A 12930-nucleotide genomic window follows, 5' to 3' on the forward strand; every position below is an offset into this window, starting at 1 on the left:
TATCACTTCGGTACCCGGTTATGGATAAATATTACCCTAGGTAGAAGATTATCCATACCGGGTATAATAAGCTTATTCATTCAGTACTCCGTTATGGATAAACATTGTTCTCAGTAGAAGATTATCCATATCTGGTATAGTAGCAGCTTACACAGCAGCTTGCAGTAGCAGCTTACACAGCAGCTTGCGTAGCAGCTTACACAGCAGCTTGTAATAGCAGCTTACACAGCAGCTTGTAGTAGCAGCTTACACAGCAGCTTGCGTAACAGCTTACACATCAGCTTCCTTTCTTCTATAAATAGAAGAGATTTCAGTTCATTATGTACAACAGTTTGAATTCAAATAATATATCAGTTTCTCTCTATACTTGTCTTTACTTTACAGTCTTTATTTTATAACAGACCCCCATTATTAATTATGGCGAATCGAGACCATTTCTATAGTATAAGGGTAAATTTGGACTTTTCCTCTTAAAATTATTATTATTTTTTCTAGCAACCTTGGAATTGTACTCCTATTCCAATGTAAATCCCGGAATCCTAAAATTTATATGATGATGAATATGGCTTTTTAATGCCCAGCTGTATCATCACACTCGTATCCGAGCAGGCAAAACCAATTACAATAAATGTATGTTGTATTTCTTCATAGGGATGGTAAGCGGGGTGGTGCGGGACGAGTTTTTTCTTAATCTGCAAAATATCAACCCACCTCGCCCCACCCCGCCCCGCTCCGCCCTGCATAACTATTTTTTCTTCTTCTTTATTTTGTTAGTTTTAAGTGTTCTCTTTTTAATGAACCGCTTTGCACAAAGATGCCACTGGTTGTAGCTTTGGACCACACACTGACAGTAAGATCAAATCATGATCTTAACATATCAAAATCTTGTGTTTTGATTTATCTTAGAAAATTTAGTGAAAAATAATGTAAAACGACAAGTACAACGGATATATTAACTCGTTTAAATATATTTTACAATTGTTCAAAATACTTATCGTTTAAACAATCATGTATTAGACATATTACTTTGATCAATAAAATAGATTATAATTAATTAATCATTATGTATTAGATATTACATTATCAGAACTTGTCATAAAAGAATACGAACTTGACGCGCAAGCATTGGGTTCAAAGTTCAAACAATATCAAGCTTTATTTTGCTTTAAAATATTACGTGTAATCAATTTTATCCTTAGAAAGTCAAAAAATTGAGTTTCCGTTTTGATGAAAATTTTAAACCCGCACCCGCAAAGATTTAAATTATTTTTATTATGACCCGCCCCACCCCACACTCACATATGTTTAAACCCGCACCGCCCCGCATGTGTCTAAACCCTCACCCGCAACGTCCCATTGTCATCCCTATTTCTTCAAGGAACAAAAATAAAAAGAATATAAAAATTGAACATGAGAAGAAAATTAAAATAGGGCACAAGATTAATAGAACTAATTAATTTTTGCTTTAGATTAATGTCACGACCCAAGCTCTCCCTCCGTGAACTGTTGTGACGGCAACTAGTCTCTACGACTAGGTAAGTCTAATCAATTTGCGGAAAAATGAATTAAGGGTACAAAACTAGCCAATAACAGGTAAATACGATAAAAAAGTTTAAAATGCCGCTCGACATATACAATAATAATACTCTCCACTAAACATAGCACTCCCAAAATCCGAAATCTCATGAATCACAAGCTAAAAAATACATAGTGTTCTAACTTCAGAAGTCTAAACAAAGGAAAAATACAAGAAGTCTATGACTGAAGGGATAATAGAAAGGGACTTCTAGGTCTGCGGACGCGGCAGGTATACCTCGAAGTCTCTGGATCGCCTTGCCTCATGGATAGTATGGCTGAGCAGAAGAACCTGGATCTGCACACGAAAAACATGTGCAGGAAAGGGCATGAGTACACCACAGTGGTACCCAGTAAGTGCCAAGCCTAACCTCGGTCGAGTAGTAACGAGGTCAGGTCAGAGCCCTACTGGATATATATAAAGATAAAAACAATATGAAATATGGCAGAGAAGATAATTTCTAACAGCCTATAAAATGAAATCACATGAAGAATAACTCAGAATACAGAATTAGCAACAGGGGATCTCCCAAGATACTGTCCCATAGTCCCGAACATAAATACGCAGGGGGATCTCCCGGAATATCGCTCCGTAGTCCCGAAGTAAATATCCAGTACAGGGGGATCTTCCGTATACCGTCCCGTAGTCCCAAATATAAATGTACAGGGGAATCTCCCGAAATACCGTTCCATAGTCCCAAAGTAAACAAGTAGGGGGATCTCCCGGAATACCGTTCTGTAGTCCCAAAGTAAATACACATCAGTCTCAGCAAGAAGATCTACAATTCTATTCAAGTTTGTATTAAAAAGCAGGTAATTCCTACTCTTAACATGCTACATAGAATCCAAGTAAGTACTTAAAGAAGATAAGACAGCTAAGTCACATAAGCATGCTTTCCTAAACTAAACAATGGACTTCACACACTAGTATTTACTTAATTTAAAGAAAACATAGATATTTATTTAATGAAAATGGGATTTTTCAACAATTAGCACGTGTACGCACTCGTCACCTCACGTACACGACATTCATATAATAGCAGTACCAAAATTCTAAGGGGAGTTCCCCCACACAAGGTTAAGCAAGTCACTTACCTCAAACCAAGCTCAAATCAATCCGATATCACGCTCTTGCCACGAGTGTCCAACTCCGAGTGGCCCAAATCTAATTAAATCAATTACATAACATAAATAAAATTACAAGCAACTAGTTTAGCTAATGAATTTAAAGCTAAGACGAGAAAATAGGAAAATGCCCAAAAATTCTTCCCGGGCTCACGTTTCGGAATCGGGTAAAAGTCACAAATTATGAACACCCATTCACCCACGAGTCTAACCATACCAAATTCACTCAAATCCGATACCAAAAATCTCGATCAAAACCCCAAAATTAGGCCTAAGAACTTTTCTCAATTTTTCCTAATATTTCACCCCAAATCCGAAATTAATGATGAATTCATGTTTAGATTAATGAGATATAATTAAAAAAAAGTTAGGAATCATTACCCACAAACTTCCTCTGAAAATCTCTCCAAATTTCATCTTCTACCGAGCTCTCCATCAAAATTTTGAGTTATGAACTCAAACCCTCGTTTTTGAACTTTAAATTCGGCCCAGATGCGTTCTTCTTTGCGAACGCGAAACTACCATCGCGAACGCGATGAACATAATTTCACTGGCCAAATTCCTCCTTCGCGAAAGCGGGGTTCCACTCGTGAATGCGTAGCTTACACTGGCGAACCCTTCGCGAATGCGAGGACCATGTCGCGAATGCGTAGGCTTAAGGTCCACACCTTCGCGAATGCGGGAGCATCATCGCGAACACGAAGTACAACTTAGCTGCCTCTCCCAGATGCTCTACGCATACGCGAGACCCCTCTCGCGAATGCGATGAAGGATTCTTCTGCAACAAAACACCAGAAAAATCTGCCACTTCTCTGTCCAAAAATGACCTGTTGAGCATCCGAAACACACTCGAGATCCCCGGGACCTCAACCAAACATACCAACCAATCCTAAAACATCATACTAACTTAGTCGAGCCCCCAAATCACATCAAACAACGCTAAAATCATGAATCACCCTCCAATCCAAACTTAATGAACTTGAAATTTCAAAATTCTACAACCGATGCCGAAACCAACCAAACCACGTCCGATTGATTCCAAATTTTGCACACAAGTCATATTCAACACTACGGACCTATTCTAACTTCCGAAATCGGATTCCGACCCTGATATCAAAAATTTCACAACCGGCCCGAAATTCCAAAAATTCAACTTTCGCCATTTCAAGCCTAAATAAGTTGCGGACCTCCAAAACACAATCTGGACAAGCCCCTAAGCCTGAAATCACCTAACGGAGCTAACTGAATTGACGGAATTCCATTCCAGAGCCGTCTTCACACTGCTTCGACTACGGTCCAAATTTTAAGGCTTAAGCTCTCATTTAGGGACTAGGTGTCCCAAAACACTGCGAAACTCAAGATGAACCATCGCGGCAAACCACAATAGCAGGAAAAGACACGGGGAAAACAGTTAATAGGGGATCTGGGCGTTAATTCTCAAAACGACCGGGCGGGTCGTTACAATTAAAAGGGTATTTTTTTTTCTAAAGAACAAGCCAGCTACCAAGAGATAGCAGATTGAGACAAGTCGCCAGTATAAGATTTGGGGAATATATCGAGGAAGAGATCAAATAATCTTGAACAGTTAGACATGAGTAACATATATTTTGTGTTTTTGGGGAGTAAAGCAGCTGATATTTATACCAAATCTTGATATTCGATTTAAATTATCGAATAGCTTATATTGTTTCTATTTCCAATCTAAAAACAGTAACAACAAATTAAGTTTGACACCATCAAGAAATATGGTACAAGAGGAGAAAGGTTTCATTCGAACTTAAACCCTCGTTGGAAAATTACACTGTATATACAAGGTCTGAATTACTTCATATATATAATAGATATTGAATTATCTTGACGTAACCCAAAAGCTCTTTGCATGGTTCTTTGTATTTCGAATTCTTTTGGTGAAAATTCTCACTTTGCCATTGTATATATTAGATCCCTCTACCCGAGATCTTGGATATATAAGGCCTTGAAAACGAAAAAATTTCTGAAGTAATTTTCTTCTTTAGGCTGAATATATATGGAAATACCTAAATTTGGCACAATATTTTATTTAGACACTTCAAGTAGAACTTGTTTCGATTGAACATCTATGGTAAGTCCAAAGTGTGCCTATCAAACGATGGCATGGTTGATAGCGTGAGTTGCACCTATGGAATGATTGTCCTCTATTGATGTCCTAGGTTTGGGCGGAGCTAGCCCTTCGTAATACGGGCTCGGCTGAACCCAGTAACTTTATCCAAATCATGTATTTGTCTTAAAAAATTATTGAATTATGCATAAATTATTAATTTAAAACCCAATAACTTAAAAGAATTAGAATACTGAACTCATAAGTTTCACATTCTGGCTCCTCGTCTGGTCCTAAGAGTATTTTCGATGCATAATTATATGTTCATACACCCTTCCATCTCTTAATTACTCTGTTTTCACTTAGAAAATATACTAGTTGTAGTTTATTTTTGGGCAAACTACGACCAGAAACATCAAAGCCAAAGAGCATTCTGCATGGTACAGCTCACGCTATCAATCATGTAAGCAAAATGTGTCAGATTGATACACTTTGGACCTACTATATGTATTCAATTGGAATAAGGCTTACTTACAACAACAACAACAACAACACAATACCATATACTAGTGTATTCCCACATTGTGGGATCTAGTGAGAATAGTATATACTCAAACCTTACTCCTGCATTGTGGAGGTACACAGGCTGTTTCCGAAAGAACTTTAGCTCAAGAAAAGCATTTCAACGTTTTAAAAAAAAAGTAGTGAACAAGCCATGTTAAGGCTACTGAAAACAGGAACAATAACATTAGCATAATAACAAAAAATAAGACAACAGAAGCAAGGGTAACAACAATGAATAACAGATATCGAAGAACAAAATAAATCGAGAATGGAATGATGTGCAGATATGGTTTCCCAAACTCGACTCTTACTAAAATTCTATCTTAATCCTTAACCTCCAGATTCTTCAATCTAGGTCTATGTTCTCGGTAATCTGAAAATATGTCATGTCTTGTACTCTAATTACTTGTCCCCGGTACTTTTTCGGCCTTCCCCTACCTCTCCTTAGACCCATAATCGCCAAACTCTCACACATCCTCATTGAAGCATTTGTGCATCTCCTTTTAACATGGCCAAACCATCTTAGCCTTACTTTCCTCATCTTGTCAACCACGGGAGCCACTCCCACCTTATCCGGCTAATTTCATTCCTAATCATGCATATCTCTCCTAGTATATTTGAAGTGTATGCTTTAAGTGTCTCCATATGTATTCACGTACACACCGCAAATCCGAATTTGTTGAATCATATTTACCAAATTCAGGATAATTAATTAAGCAAAAATAAATGAAGGTCCACTCATCTTGAAGCTGCCAGCCTTGGGCATAAAGACAAATTTGCTGGCGAACTTATTAATTGGTTCGCATATACGAGGTTTTTTGGTCCTTTTTTTTTTTTTTTTTTTTTTTTTTTTTGGTTTTTTGTGTTGGTTCTTTTCTCTTTTGCAAGAGAGTGTGGGGCAGAGAATTTTAGGAAGCATAAATAAATGCTTCAGACGCTAGAAATCGATCTCGTTTTGAGTACTATAAAATGTGAATGAGGAAGATGCCTCTTATCAAGAAGCATCAGATTATACTAGAAAAAGACTGATATTTTTGAATCATATCGCGATGCCGAGTAAGTCAAGTCAGAGTCGAATTTAACCAAGTTTCATTAAGATTTTTGCAGTATTTGATCATGTTTTTAAAAATAATTGTAATATTTTAAATTTTTAACTATCGAGACTTATATTACTTTTATGTATATTCTAATTCTGTATATTTATTTCAAAAGTTTATAGTATCTATGTATGAATTCTCATAAAAATTAGTCAACTTGACCTTGGTATTCTGAAAAAGTTCAATAAATTGAAATGAAGGATGTATTACTTAGCCGAGCTTGAGCCAAGCATGCATATCCGCTCTACTTGTATTGATTTCATACACTGCATTTTGTTGATATCCTAAATTCAAGAATTATTAAACTATAATAGATTTATATTTAATTTTGGCTCTGTTGATGCTAGTGATTAACAACTTGTTTGGATGGTTGTTACCCGTTGTATTGTATCGTATTGTTATTATAAATACGATGTTTGTTTTGATTGTTACTTAAATTTTATTGTATCGTATCGTTAAATCCATCGTTACATAACGACGAAATATGCCACTTTATGTAACGACCGATTTGGTGTAGTCGTGTGTTACCTTGTCTTTTTCTCTCAATCTCACCCTTCATTATTATTAAATAATTTTATTTTATCATTTACCCTACCTTTTTATATAATAATTTTACCCTGTATCATAATTTTTCTTTATCATATTGCAAGTTTATTCTTTGTATTGGTGGTGCATGCTATCATAAAACGATGACAAATAATACAATCTATCCAAACATTATATTTATCAAATGATACAATACGATACGATACGTTATGAAACGATACAAACAAGCTGTAAACAAACTATTTTTTAAAAAAAAGGAGTTATTAGAGTATTAATTAAGTTAATGAATGAGTATTTGTATAGTTCAATCGAATTAACTGATTCTATAATCTTATATCTTCTCTATAGAAGTAAAAGATTGAGATGTTATATGGCCTTTCGCAGTAGCAAACCGACCATTTTTCTTCTTGCTTGAGCTCTTAGGCCATTTTCTCTTTTTGAGAATCACTTGATGATAAGGAGATCAGACAGTAGAATCATGTGATTTACTATTTGGAATATTTGAAAAGAATTTATTCCAATCTCATTAAAGTTAGCAAAGTCAATTTGTAAACGAAAATGTGAGAGTTATCCAGATTTCTCTTTAGTACATACTTCTTTTCTTGGCACGGAAAATATTGTGTACTTCAAGCAACAGCAATTTTTAAACTTAAATGAAGATGCCAATATGTTTTCACTACTAAAATCCGAAAAAAAAACATTACAAGTCACAAAGCGACCAAAAAGCGTCCAAACTAGTTTGGTCACTATTTTGTTGGTCGCTTTACCTTTAGAGACCAAATATTTCTGGTAAACAATATACCGACCACTTTTGTCGCTTTAATATTTTAATAATATAATTTAGCGACCAAAGTTGGTCTCTATATTTAAAGTACATTTTTTTTAATTTATTATTATTCAAACTATAGCGACCAACTTTGGTCTGTAAACCAAATATTATATTTTAAAATCTGGAAAATAGCAACCAAAGTTGGTCACTTTTTTTTAAACATAAGCGACCAATCGTTAATTTCAAAAATTTAATTTTTTTAAACATAAGCGACCAAAATTGGTCGCTAATTTCCAAATTTTTAAAAAAATAGAATAGCGACCAAAGTTGGTCGCTTTTTAGGAAATCTGGGTTAATTAGCGACCAACCTTGGTCACTATTGCCCAAAAAATATTTTTTTAAAATAGAAAAGCGACCAACTTGTTTGGCAGCTACACCACCTGCCAACATACCAAATTTCCTAAATAACAATATAATTCAATTCATAAACTACAATTTCAAAACCAAAATCTCAACAACAACACAACAACAACAACAACAACAACAACAACAACAACACAATTCAAAAAACACATTAAAACCAATAAATTAAAGTTCAATAGAACTAACAAATTAAACTAAGTTAACACTTATTACACCTAGTTCAAAACCGGTTCTATTTGTTTAGTTCAAAGTATATATTTGTACAACATCATTATCATCACCGTCTGATGAACTTTCATCACCAAGACGGTATACAGAAGGGTCTACTTGTCGAGGACAGGAAGAACGATCACGGGGAGGACGGAAGGAACGCTCACGTCCAAGTCGAGCCTCTGGCGATGACTCACGAGACCGGGGAATCGGAAAACCTCCAGAAGCTAGGAGAGATTTGAGCTGCTCTTGCATGCCCTGGTACTGAGCTTGCATGCTAATGTACTGAGTGTGAACACCTAATTTTTGATAACATTTAATTTTTTATCACTTCTTTTATGTAAATATTTTAGGGGGTTTTAACCTACTATTATTTTAGCTTTATTACACTTTTTATTATAGGATAAAAATACCAAAAAAAAAAATTTAAAGCTGAATTATCACTATTAAATTATTATTTTTTATCATTTTTTGTTTTTTATATAAAAAACAAATCCGAAAATATTTATTTATTTTAAAACAAAAATAATAATTTCGGGAATGATTTAAAAAATAATAAAAAGGGAAGTATTGAATAAAAACAAAATATAAAAGTAAAAATAGGTGGAATTCTCTTTTTAAAAAAAGTAAAAGAATGTAGAAAATTTAAAAAAATAAAAAGTTTTGTGGAAATTTTTAAAAAATTAAAAAGTAAAAGAAGGTTGGAATTAAAAAATAAATATAAATGTATCTGAAAATTTAAAAAATTTAAAGTAATTGAAAGTAGCATTTTAATAAGAAAAAGAAAAGATAGTGGTTTGTTTTTTTAAAGAAAAGTTAAATAAAGTGAGATTCTCTTTTAGAAAAATAAAAAGTGAGATTTTAAATAAGATAAAAGTAATTAAAGTTGGAATTTTAAAAATAAAAGTAAATAAAGGTGGGATTTCTTTTTCTAAAAAAATAAAAGCAATTTGTAAGTGGGATTTCATTTAATTAAAAAATAAAAAAATAATAAAACAAAAAATCTGAAAATTTCTAAAATTTTGCTATAAATAGAAGAGAAAATTTAGGAAGAAGGGGGTTGAAAAAAGAGGAAAAACTAGATAGAGAGAAGAAAAAAAGAGGGGGCGGAGAGAGAAGTATACACATAATATACACTCTGGATACACAGAATATACAGGGACAGAATTCATTTTGGAGAGAGTAAAAAAGATAGAACCAAATTTTCTGAAATATTGTGAGCGGAAGAACACCATAGAGAGTTCAAATCTAGAAAGAAAAAACAAATAGAGATTTCCGCACTATTTTTTTTCTCCATTTTTACTAGTTTTCTCCGTGTTGCTAGGATTTCTGGACTGAGGTGTTGAAACTACTGTGTTGGGCTTTCTGCTGCTGTATGTTGCTGTGTTACATACTACTTTGCTGACCTTCTTCTTCTTGTATTGACAATACCAGGTACACAAACGATACACTGGTTCATCTTGTAAGCTACTCGAAACATGAATGCAAAAATGAGAAAGATTTGAAGTTGTAGTTTAATGTAGTCTTTTCTTTCTTTTACTGTCTGTATGTAGAACATTCTATGCGCTGCCCATGTAAACTCTTTAAACGACTCACTTTCGAAACTTAACTATAATAACTCGAAAGTATGTAAATAAAGTAGGACATTTTCTTCATTTATTTTAGAGAAAAACGAAAAATAAAAAATGTAGTCATTCTAAGATTATCCTTTTTTAAAAAAAAATAATGAGACGAGCCTCGCCAAATAAAAATGCAAATTGCGGGGCCCTCAATAATTGGTCATAATAAATACTTAGAATTTGGGATGGACTGTTTAGTGAATTTCACTACCTTCCCCAAAGATAATAATGCGTTAGACTCTTTAGACGCGATTTAATTAAATTACATTCTTAAACTCGGGTGCACATTTATGTGACCCAAATCCAAATCTCAACGGAGTCGAAATGTGTCTCTAATCACGGGTACATTGATTGTGACGTGGTCCGAGATGCATGTCCATGACGTTGCAAATTCCTTTAAAAAATAAGAATGAGATGAGCCTCACCGAATAAAAATACAAAATTGTGGGGCCCTCGGTAAATATTTGCTTTAAAATTGCTTAGACTTCGGGATGGACCGTTTAGCAAAATTTCACGGCCCTACCCAAAGTAAATGATACGCTAGTCGCTTTAGGCACGCCTTTTAATAATTTAATTTTCTTAAAACTCGGGTGCACATTTATGTGACCCAAATCCAAATCTCAACAGAGTTGAAATGTGCCAACAACCACGGGTGCATTGATGTGACGTGGTTGGAGATGTATTTCCATGATGTTGCAATTCTTGAAAAAATATATAAATAATGACGAAAGCGGTTAAAAGTTAAAACTTGCACATTAGCTCATAATTGTATAAAATCAGATAAACAAGCCGAATATGACAGTTGAGCGACCGTGCTAGAACCACGGAACTCGGGAATGCCTAACACCTTCTCCCGGGTTAACAGAATTCCTTATCCGGATTTCTGGTTCGCGGACTGTAATACAGAGTCATTCTTTTCCTCGATTCGGGATTAAAATGGTGACTTGGGACACCCTAAATCTCCCAAGTGGCGACTCTGAAATAAACAAACAAATCCCGTTTCGATTGCCCTTTAATTGGAAAAACTCCTTCCCCCCTCGCGGGGGCGGAAAAAGGAGGTGTGACAGCTCTTGCGACTCTGCTGGGGAACTAAACCCCGAACCACTGGTTCAGGGTTAGAAATTCGAGCTTAGATTAATTCTTATATTTGGTTTTATCTGATTTTGTTACATGTTTGGGTTCAACGTGCTAAATGATGCTTTTGTTACAAACAAATATTATTTGAACTGTATATAAACTGTGCCGAAACCCTTCTCTTCTTACCTCCGGGGAGAAGCTCGCTGGTCGAGACTCCCTATTCTGTTAGTGTCAATACCTGAAATAAGAAAGAGGTCGGACAAGTTACAAAACCAGACGATCCCGCGGGTCCCCGGTACGTAGCCCCCTCCTCGACTCGAGTTGTCCGCTCGGGTACACAGTCTAGAACAAATACCTAGGTTATGAACCTAGAATAACTCAGCTTCATGTCGGATCCCTAGTAGGAACGTTTGTTTGCATCACGTGCATTTGACTTTGGAGGCTCAACACAAGGGTTGGGTCTGTCTAGGACAGGTGTACCAAAAAATGGAAATGACCATCTGATGCATCTTACTTGCTGCTACTTGTGCATTTATTTGATTCGGACTTGTGTGTTGACCGACTTTTGAATATCAGGAATATTGTGAAATTGAAAGAAAAAAAAAAAGAAAAAAAAAAGAAAAAAAAAAAGAAATAGCGGTTAGGGAATTAATTGTTTATTTTTGAAAAAAACCCAATGCCCAAATACTGTCAAAACTCTGCCGAAATTTTGAGAAAATGAGAAAAAAAATGTCTTATTAGTTTGTTTATTAAAAGCAAAGGAAAATAAAAAAAAAAGGGTCGTTGTCCTGTCTTGTTTTTCAAAAAAAAAAATAAATATAGAAAATGAAAATAGTTTGCCTTGCCATGAAAAATGAAAATGAAAAAGAGTCTTGTTTTTTAAAATGTTTTATTTATTTATTTATTTATGAAAATGCCAAAAATGAAAATAAAAAGAGTCGTGTGTTGAACGTGGTTTTGTTATTTGTTGCAATATATATATACATATATATATATATATAAATCCAAAAAGTATTTTTTTTATTTCCTTTCTAAAAAAGTTTTTTTTAGACCCCCAATTTTCAAAAAAAAAAAATCAAAAAATATTTTCCACTATTGATTTCTTTAGAAAGTCTTTTTAATTGTTTTTTTTTAAAAATAAAATAAAAATAAAAATAAGAATATTTTCTTTTAATTTCTTCCAAAAAATCCAAAAGTATTTTCATTCTTCTTTCAAAATTGGAAAGAAAATTCAAAATTCAAAAATATTTTTTAGAAGCATTTTCATAAATTTAAAGTAAAATTCCAAAAATACTTTCTTTCTTCTTTAGAAGTTTTTTTCGAAATTCAAAAAAAAAAATTAAAAATCTTTTTTCTTTAGAAATCCTTCTTTGCAAAAATGCTCCATTTCTTCTTTATAAGTCTTTCCTTCAAAAAATAAAATAATAATAATAAAAAAAAAGTTAGTTTATTTACTTTAATCGTGATCTCCCGAACTACGCGGGTTTGATTCTCACCGGATGCGAGATACGTAGGCAACCCTCATCGGGTCCAACTTTTCTTTTTGCTAAAATAGCCAAAAACAAATAAAAAACATGTCAAAATTTTAATTTTGTCATAAATAAGTCGGGTGATGTCCAACCTCCCCTTTTGCAAAAAAAAAATAAAATAATAATAATAATAATAAAAAAATATATATGTCAAATTTCAATTTCATCATAAAGATGTCGGTTGACGCTGTTTTGTTAAAACACAGCCGAATGTTCCCGAAAGGGACGCCGAAAGGCTGACTTTGCACAAACAGCCACTTTGGGGGTCATTTTTTAGATTTTGACCGATTCACCCTCACAGCCTTAAACATTTACGTCC

The sequence above is a fragment of the Nicotiana sylvestris genome, chromosome 5, assembly GCF_000393655.2.
Source record: "Nicotiana sylvestris chromosome 5, ASM39365v2, whole genome shotgun sequence".
Taxonomy (NCBI): Eukaryota; Viridiplantae; Streptophyta; class Magnoliopsida; order Solanales; family Solanaceae; genus Nicotiana; species Nicotiana sylvestris.